Consider the following 9,139-nt stretch of genomic DNA (forward strand, 5'->3'; position numbering starts at 1 on the left):
ACAACTGTGTTGTAGGAAATGAAAAGTACTAAGAATGCTCAAACTAACCTACCACAAACATTAATACATAAGCACACGGGCGTTCAGCTTTATTACCAATCGATGATAGTGCAAAACTGGTGCCCGGTCGGATAACATAAACCCACGAAAATACTTATATTTGCAGGGAGGAGTGGACTCGTAGAATAGTGACCACGTATCTGCCCCTGCGTCAGTTAGGACGTCTCCAAATCTGGTGGCATTGGTATGGATATTGTTCATCTTGGACCAATGCATACAGAATTAAAGAAATTTCTGGGATTACATAGAGAAACCAGTAACTTCACTGAAGTCACTTCCTTGGTAATGGACAAATGAATTCTACATCAATTCAATGAGGGCGAATTCATGTAGTCGCTTTCCCTCTAGAAACAGCAACTAAAAGTTTCCTCCAAGTTCTACTCGACATCTTCTTCAGATTGGTCAAAAGTTCAAAATTACTTTGTTCTAAACTACTAGTTAATATACAGGATTGCCATGAATAGAATATTTTGATTGGAGATCAGTTCTGTCAGAATTAACCTGGAGCTAGACAACAGTTCTCAAATATCTATACGTAAATTATTGTTATGACTTTGAAAAAACTTTCGAAGTCTGCGTTTCTAGATGATTCTTTTTCATTGAAAACTTAACTTGCTGTCCATATTTCAATTCACACTAAAACCAAATACGAGAGAATCGTTAGAGTTTCTTCTTTTTTTCTTTTTTGCCAATGTTAATAATTGGTTCATCTGTTCTTTAACATGATGCTGAACCACAAAATTTTTGGGTTATGAAATTGTGTTTAAAAGGGATGAAAGTGTTAACAGTTTTCGTTTGCCAATTTAAAAGCAATTTGTGAAGCTATGTGTAACTTAAGTTCATTCTCAATGGTGATGACAGACGAAGTTTACAGGATGATACCACCGGTAAAACGTGACATTTCAATTAGTTTCACAATTCAGTTAAATTTTTAAACAGGTCATTTGGATAAAAGAGGTAGAACATTTGCCTGAGTCACGAGCAATGTGGAAGACCCTGGAGAAACGAAATAATTTTACTTGTATCATTATCAAGAATCAATTTTGTATTGCGATGCGTGAAGAAGCTAGCAACCTAGATACAAAGAAATTTTATGATGATATTAAGTTTGCTTTTGTATTCTTTTTAAAGTTGCGTGTCATGGACTACGCTATTGCAAGCTCCTTTTATATCCGATGCGATCAGTCGAGCTGATTATTTTATAATATTTTACTTTACTTTTTTTGACTCTGATGAATTTAATTATATTATGTACACACTACCCAGTGTTTTGTATTCGAAATCCGAACTAAGATTTAGAGAAAATACACTTTGTTTTCCTAAATAATGCAATGTCTTGCTCACTGTTTTCTCCAACATTATTTAGAACATTATTTAACAGTATCTAAACAAGATCCTAGCAAAGATTAGCACTTACATAAAGATTAATAAATAGCAAACTCCACGTTCTTCTTAAATGGCTCACAAAACGAAAGCAGTTCGGAACTAAATGTTGAAATATGTTATTTCCTGTTTAGGTGCAGGTGTGGCTGTGTGGTAAGAAGTTTGCTTCCCAACCACATTGTTCAGGGTTCAGTCCCACTGTATGGCACCTTAGGCAAGTAAGTATCTTCTACTATGGCCTCGGGTCGACCAAAGCCTTGGGTGTACATTTGGTATACGGAAACTGAAAGACGGCTATCGTGTGAATGCCTCTGTATGTGTGTGTCTGTGCTTGTCCTCCCATCACTACATAACAACCGGTGTTGGTGTGTTTACGTCCCCATAACCTAGCAGTTCGGTCACAGACACCGATAGAATATGTACTAGCTTAAGAAACGATTCCTAGTGTCGATTTGTTCGACTAAAACTTTTGAAGGTGGTGCCCCAACATGACCGCAGTCTAATGACTGACCCAAATAAAAGAATAAAAGAATATGTATATTTGTTTCAATCATTAGACCGCGGCCATACTGGAGTAACACCTTATATACACACACATACACGAGTCTCGTTACAAAGAACGTTCTAGGATGCAGGCAAGAAGCAGAATAACACATAGGATTGAAATTGCACAGCTTGGCTTTGTAAAGGGTGCTGGTACTAGGAATGCTATTTTTGTATTGAGAATGATAGCGGAATATACGCTGGAGCTCTAAAAAAACGTATTCTTTTGTTTCATAAATTATACAATGGCATTCGACAAAGTAAAACATGACACTTCAAGTATTCTTGCAGAGCCTGTATTAGAACGATTCAGTAAGCATAAAGGTGAATGGAGATTGCAGTGAATACACTAGCATCAGAAGAGGGGTTAGACAAGTATGTGTTATGTCACTAAATCTCCTCAATTGCTATAGCGAAGATAACTGAAGAGAGAAAAAGTTGTTAGGGTAGGAAGCAAAAACATCAGAAACATAAGATGACACCGCTTTACTTGCAGAATCAGAAAACGAATTGCAGAAACTTTTGGATGTACTGGTCAAAGAAAGTGAGAGGAAGGGCCTGCTCATAAATTGCAAGAGTGTACGGTGGGGACAAAGAAAGGAAGCCCAACTTGCATCTTGAAAATGAACAATAAGCAGTTATCAACTTTCAACTACCTTGGTACTTTGATCCGAGAAGATACATGATGTGTGAAGACGGAAAAATGAATAATGTTCGCAAAATCTGCATTCTCAAAATTGCATAACGTCTTGGGAAACCGTACTCTGAAGCTCAAGACCATGATCCGTATACTAAGCTGCTATGTCTACCCTGTGTTAACGTAGGGAAGCAAAGTGTGGCTTATAAACTCAAAATGGTGGTGTTTGGAGAACTGTGGGATGAAGTTCTTAAGGAGTATATTGAGGATAGCATGGACGGACAAAATCTCTATTGAAGAACTGATAGCCCGGGCTGCGGTAAATAGGAAGCTGCTTCATGTTATAAGGGCAAAGCAACTTAGATTTCTTTGTCATATGGTGAGGGAAGAAGGCCTGGAGAATTTAGCGAGGAGGGGAAAGATTGAAAGGAAAAGAAGCAGAGAAAGGAGGAGGATCATATCGGTATCAAGTTTGACGAATCCTTTGGAATAAAGAGACATAAAACATCTGAAGTGAATCTGTTACGATAAACAAAGAAAAGACTTATGGCAAGACAGGATCAGGTAGATCCTACATTTTGGATATGGTACTAAGGTATATAACAACTATTTAAAACTAAATAGCTCAATTTTATAGTGATATGCATGTTCATGTATTTGTGTCTTTTGTGTGTCTATTTTTGTGTAAGATTCATTAAATATTCTTTCAAATTTGTAGTATCAAACATAATATCTGGAGTTGAATTCGCAGTTTGAATGTTTATGTATGTGTATGTATCTGTCTCTACCTCTTCCGCCCTCTCTCTATGTCTGTCTCTCTCTCCCTCCCTTTCTCTATCTCTGCCTCTCTCCCCCCTTTCTCTATCTCTGCCTCGCTCCCTCCCTTTCTCTATCTCTGCCTCTCTCCCTCTGTATATACAAACATACATTAGGCTGATAATCATATATTTATACATAAAAATATGTGTGTATGTGCGTGTTTGTCTTTGTTTGTGTGTGTCTATGTGTGTGTGAGTGTGTATGTGTGTGTATGCATGTGTGTGTAAATATGTGCGCGCATATATGTCTGTAAATATATGTATGTATAATATTTTGAGATCTACATTTGCAATTCCGTATATAGAGGCCTGGTGTAAATACAACCAGCTGAGATCAAGCAAGCCATTAAATACCGAAAATATCACATTAAGCAAGGCTTCACATAATTACTTTAAAAAAACAGCAACAATGATGTTATGTATATAGAATAGCTGGAGTTGGACGACACCAGGTCAACATCCTACAGAAAATTTTCCTTTCGAAATAGACGATTTCAAAAAAGCAAGATTAGAAACATAACCAAAGAACACATATATGCACACTCATTCACACGCACACATACACACACACATACATTCATATCTATTTATATAGACATACAATCATATTCGTACATATGAACCGATATTTAGATGCCAGCCGTATTTAGATACGGTACGCTAATGTAGTGGTTTGAATTGATAATCTGTAGAATGATTTCGAACTTTGAACCGGTGCCATATTGAATCAGTAGCTAGAATACGTAAACTGAAAACAAAGAGGGAAATGCGTAAAATCTGGTGGGTAATGTGTCTTAATATCTGAGGTGAGAGGTCTGACAACTTTGAATGAAAACTGACTGTCGTTCGGACAATTCCTAATTATGTCTGCAGGAGATGCTCACGTGAACGTCGATACATCACAGCAATCGATAGTGGATATTAACTGTGTCTCTCTATCACTTTTAATGTATCTAGCTACATTTCTCTATTACTTGGTGTAATACGTTTCTAAGTACACATAGTAATATATACACACACACATATCAACATATGTATGTTTATACGTACGGATACACATGCATATATAGTACATATATAAATATGTATTCGTGTGGACATATGTATATACACACACACACACATATATATATATATAGATGTGTGTGTGTGGGGAGGTCTGTGTGCTTGTGTGTGTGTATGCTAGCTCTACACAAATTGTCAAGAAGGCTACTCGAACCAATGTGTTGAGTGTCTATTTTAATACTTATTTCAATTTTTTCATGAAAACTTGTGAAATGATATGAACGTTTCAATTAGCACGATTTTACACTTGGGCAAATAATAGATATCTTGTTAATGTATATGCACACACACATATACAAAGGTGATTGTGTATGTGTGTATATACGTTGTCTTATCAATAAGTGTCTAGAGTGTTGCCATAGTAACGAAGGTAAAGCGTGCAGAATGAAGCGCACTAAGTTTTAATATTCTAGCTCACTTCCGCTGTTTACAGAAATAATTGGTAGGAAGATGTGTAGCGTGTGATCGTCGTATTGACCATGACAGAAATTTGAGGAGAGAAACTTCTTGGAGATACCTGCTTGCAAAGTATGCAAGCACATTTCATAGATCTCAACACAATCAAGATCTTGTGCAACTGAAACCCGAGTGTTTTTTGGTCAGCTAAAAGCAGCTTTGCACAAACACGGCACACACGCGTATTATACACAAATCGTCAGTGATAATGAACTGAACTGAACCGTAACTAATCCGCACATCCTCTAATAACTCACGGATTGCCCCTCACAACAGCCTGCATATCTGCAATGTTTTTCTCAGTTCTGATGGTTGCGCATCTCCCAGGACGGTCGGCAACATCTACATTTTTTCGGCTATGTTGGAAACATCGGAACCACTCGTACATTCGTGTGTGGCACATACACTCCTTTCCATACACTTTCTAGAATTTTGCGTTGTCCTCTGAGCAGGCACCGCCATGACAACGTTGTCTGTCATGGTGGATGCGACGATGTTACGCTACAAACTATCCTTCCAAGCACTGCTGTATTTAGCAGAAGTGAGCTGGAACGTTAAAACTTAGTGCACATGCACAACAAAGGTCATGGCCAAACTTTGCCAAGCAGCTTTACTATACGTGCCTTAGTTGCGCTAATATGGCAACAGTCCGGATACTTATTGATCAGGCCGCGTATGTATATGTATATATATATATATATATATAAAGAGAGAGAGAGAGAGAAAGAGGGGTAAATCGAGACAGTGAGTGATAGATAGACTGATAGATATTTGTGTCACTGATTTTGCTATCTCTATGAAAATGGTTGTTTTTGGCAGCGTCAGTGCGCCAAGGATCTGAGACAATGACCGGGATGCAACACGTATCAGAAATGTTCTACCAGTAACAGTCTCATTATTCTTTGGCAGCATTATTTGAGAAGATTATCTCGTGGGCAAAGATGAGCCTCATGTCATCAAAATACATTTCCCTTACCTGAAAAAAAAAATTCCAACATTGATAGGAAAACTAATCAAAGTCTTAGAAATTCTCTTTGATGGCAGGCTGAAGGATAGAGTTGCTGTCTTGAAAACCAGCAGCAACCTTTCAAATAGGCTTACGAAGTATAAATAACGGTTAACCGTTTACTTACATCCGAGGATATAACAGAATGCCATATGCCCAGCGTTTTGTTACAGTTATACCAGTTAAACGATATCATTATACTAAATGCAGAAACCTTGAAGATCAATATTAACAGATGTTTTGAGTAGTTTGGTTTCAATAGCCATGGTGCTTCAGAAGTAACGCTCTCGACAAGCACACAAACACCTTAGAATTCTGTTCCTGTACGTTTCAGAAGATCTTGTGGTTACACGAAACATAAAATATCTATGACGTACAGAAATACGGTGGACACTATAATTGGAACAGCTGCTATTGAAGTATGCACAGGTAGAATATCAAGTGCGCCTAGAGAGTTTGAATTGGTAGAGTAATAGTTTTGAGCTATTGGATGTGGTTGATACCGTGGTTTCAAGCATTCAAGTTCGAGTTTCTTTCAGAACTACCAGATTGTTAACGCCAAATTAAAAGTGTAACAACACTTTCACTTTGTGAAGTAATATTTGTGCAAGTGTAGAGGAAGTATGAACAAGCAACGTTAAGACTCGCCAAATAAAACTGTGGATAAGGTTTAATCAATATACAGCAGTGAATCATCTTGTAATTATATCTATAACGGGATGAAATCCATATAAAGAGATTCAACATCCAGACTCTTCTCATAAATTTCAACGGAACTTCTCACAAAAAGGAGGAGGATGCCACCATCAAGTTCCGTGTATACTGAACGAGTGTCTTCTGAATAGATACATACGAACGTTAGTCAACGGCCTCTACCAGAGACTACATATTATGTAATTTTAAAAAGAAACTTGGATGTCCAGGAGGAAATAAATGCCTGACAAAAACATTGCTGTTTACTTACGTACCTTCCCATTCTTCCATTTTAAAATCCAGTTTATATAATCGTACCCATTCATTTAATAGGTAACATAATTCGAAAACAGAGTCGGTCTCCGCGAAGCTCTGAGTGATATAGGACAAAAATGTCGAGTTTCATCAAGCGTTGAGTACAAGTGGACACGCTAAATATGTTAGCGATAGATATAGTTGCAATCTCTGGTGCTTAGAATTATTAGAAATCTTAAAAGTCTCTGTTAATTTTATTAAGAGATTGGATGAAATAAACAGAAAATGCACGAAATCTCTCCGTAGAACTTTCTTCCACTTTAAATCGATTCTGTAGAGGCTTCCACAAATGCTAGATACGTATCTACAACCCAATAATATACACGTAATAAATACAGATATTAATAACTATTAATTAGTTATTAAATAGTATCATAATACTACTAATATATGTGAACATATTTAAATCACGTTTGCCTTAGTTTAACGACAGATGCCAATGATTGTAATGTTATATATCTATATTTTATATAATTTCATTCGATAACTTTATTCAATTTGCTACTAGCCTAAGCTGATATCAGTATAATACGTACTTGCTTCATTACCCTCATTATGGGATCTTTAATTCTTTATTATTCATTTTAATCTCATATATTTTTTAACATTAAGCACCTATGACATTTATAATTCTTTATAATTTTCACTGTTTCTTGTTTCATTTTTCAAATATTCCCCATTATTTTAAATTATCATAGTAGGTATGTAACTTATCTATCATTGTAATTGATTTAGATTATTCTCAATAACATTGTGACAATAGGTATTTGAGAATTCATTATTTTTCGTGTTTATTATTTCTACTGGGATATCGGTTCTATTCTGCCTCATTTATTAATTCTGACCGTTCAACACTTAAGTTCATTGGGAGCTAAATATCTGACCTAAATAAATTTCGATATTTATGTAACATGAAGTCAAAACTTTGTATCTTTATATTGACAATGATTATTGCTTGAACTACTTTAATTGGTGTAGTATATGACTTATTTGTTTATGCCAATGCCGTCTTCCATTCGGTATTTTCCCCATTTGCTTTATTTGATTTATCCTATTGTTTCTGTCACTTTGATTATGGTAATTTCTGTAGGCAAAGCAATTTAATTTTTTGTTGTTCTTTTCTTTCTTCTCTTCTCCTATTCTCTAACCTTTGAAATTTCGCAGAGATCTTCGCTACTCTACGGTCTTCATTAAGTATTTTTTTTTTACATTATTATTAGCTATATCACCCTTAATTAAAGGTAATATTCTATTTGTTCTGCAATAATTAATCGGAGCACTTTTACCAAGAGGAATTAAGCAAATGAATAAGTAACTGTGGACTTTATTACCCGTACCACTCCTTGATGTCTAAACAACACAGTAACAGTTTTGTGTTTTTAGAACAATGTTGTCAGACTATTACATATCTAATAGGGTCAAATGCCATCACGGTAAGCAAGCATGTTTTTCCAGTACCAGACTTTATGAGGCAGGTTGCTAAGATTTTTAATGTATTTAGAATAAAAATACCTTTAACTACTCTGTAATTTAAAACTACATTCTGTTACCACAATCCTGACTGTGGGATTGCAGTCCCGCCCAGTTTATATTCGTTAAACATTACTAATTATGTTTAGAATTTTCGCTTTCTAACGGGCTGTTAATTAATGAATATGTCGCGGCTCACTTGTTTATTTGGTAAGCCTGATGAGTTGGGAGTTGCCTAACGTATTACATAATCCTATAAAAGTGGTGCATACTTACCTGATGGTAATATGTTTACGTCAATGTAAAAACTCTTAATGAAATCAATGTAGCAGCATCAGGTAACCCAATCATCTATATTTGTTTCTTTAACGTTTCACGCCGTGTTTAAGGTTCTTTTACGCTTTCGATATATTTGCATACAAGTGAAGTTGTGGTTTACCAAATATCGGTGAACTTCCGATCATCGATGCATTGACTGCTATGATAACTGTTCAAGTAATTGTCTGATTTGTGTCATTCTATCTAGCCATTAACTGTGGCCTGCTTCAATTTGATATACTCACATCGTTAATGGATCCCCTTTAATCAAATTCCCACTTCTCTTTCTCTCTCTTCCCCTCTCTATTTCTCTCTGTACACACACAAAAAACACACATACACACACACACACAGATATATATATATATATATACA

This window comes from Octopus bimaculoides, chromosome 8 (assembly GCF_001194135.2).
Source record: "Octopus bimaculoides isolate UCB-OBI-ISO-001 chromosome 8, ASM119413v2, whole genome shotgun sequence".
Taxonomy (NCBI): Eukaryota; Metazoa; Mollusca; class Cephalopoda; order Octopoda; family Octopodidae; genus Octopus; species Octopus bimaculoides.